General features: G+C 45.1%; 1 protein-coding gene across 1 annotated transcript in view; it reads right to left on the reverse strand.

Moving 5' to 3' along the window:
- The window catches only part of LOC143961938 (C-type lectin domain family 10 member A-like), a 113,689-nt gene extending 112,835 nt beyond the window's left edge, over positions 1-854 (reverse strand). Inside the window, exon 1 of the mRNA XM_077471271.1 lies at positions 601-854. The gene's annotated coding sequence lies outside the window, so the exon portion shown is untranslated. The remainder of the gene's footprint in view (positions 1-600) is intronic.
- Positions 855-1,182: the final 328 nt, after the last annotated feature.

A 1,182-nucleotide genomic window follows, 5' to 3' on the forward strand; every position in this document is an offset into this window, starting at 1 on the left:
AACCCTAAGGGCTAGGGTTAGACTTAACTCTAATCCTAGTTCTTAACCCTAACATTTAACCCCTAACTTTAACATTTAACCTAGCCTTTAACCCTAACCCTAGCCCTTGTGGGTCCATTGAAGTCTATTACATGCAAAATGAAATCTGGTTGCGGGAAAAATAATTCCCTGAGGCTGGGTTCACACAGGTCCGGCTGCAGTTTGCAGTTTAGGGTCCTGTGCGCTTGTCTTTACCGGTTCAGGTGAGAATTTTTCCCTGAATTTGCACCTGAACCAGACCCAAAAACATACAGGACCCTTTTCAAATTCGCACTGCAGCTTCCCCAGACTTGTGTGAACCGGCTCCATGAAAGCCGGTCACACTCACATGTTATGTGAATTGGATGCAGTGTAAATCGCATTTAAGTCGTGTATATATATATATGTGAAACCAGCCTCAGCCTTTCCAAAAAGCACACTGCCTCAAAATGCACGGATGTGAACTAGATCCATCGGAAACCATGTTAAATAAAAAATGCACTGGCGTGCGGCTTGCAACAGGGTAGAGCTTAAAAATAAAAGATCAGCATATAATTTAGTTAAAACAAAGCAGGAACATACCTGAGGAGGTACAGAAAAAATACGCTCAGACGAGACACTCAGGTGAGGCAGAGCCTGAAGTGCAAATCACTTCTAGAAAGAATCACTTAAGGAAAGAACTCCAGCAACGTTCCTCCAGCAATGTTCCCCCAGCAATGTTCCCCCAGCAATGTTGCCCCAGCAATGTTCTCCCAGCAATGTTCTCCCAGCAATGTTCTCCCAGCAATGTTCCCCCAGCAATGTTCCTCCAGCAATGTCTTCCAGGCAATGTTCCCCCAGCAATGTTCCCCCAGCAATGTTCTCCCAGCAATGTTCTCCCAGCAATGTTCCCCTAGTTAGCTGCTGGAACTCATATTACATGCAGTAAACTCCCATATCTACATGAGGGTGGGAGGTGAGTGAGAAAGGCTGAGCTGAGCTCACACATACTGGGTGGGCGCTTTTGAAATACACAAACAGAAGACACACATGCTTTCCTAAATAATGAAAAGCTGCTACTACTCCAAATCAATTAAACTCCTCCTGAGCTGTTCAGTGCAGGATGTGCAGTTGCTCAGCTGCCAAAGTGATGAATGGATAAAGCAAACCTCCCAATAAGGATGA

The sequence above is a fragment of the Lithobates pipiens genome, unplaced genomic scaffold (genome assembly GCF_037356315.1).
Source record: "Lithobates pipiens isolate NorthernLeopardFrog02 unplaced genomic scaffold, aLitPip1_a1.2 Scaffold_8, whole genome shotgun sequence".
Taxonomy (NCBI): domain Eukaryota; kingdom Metazoa; phylum Chordata; class Amphibia; order Anura; family Ranidae; genus Lithobates; species Lithobates pipiens.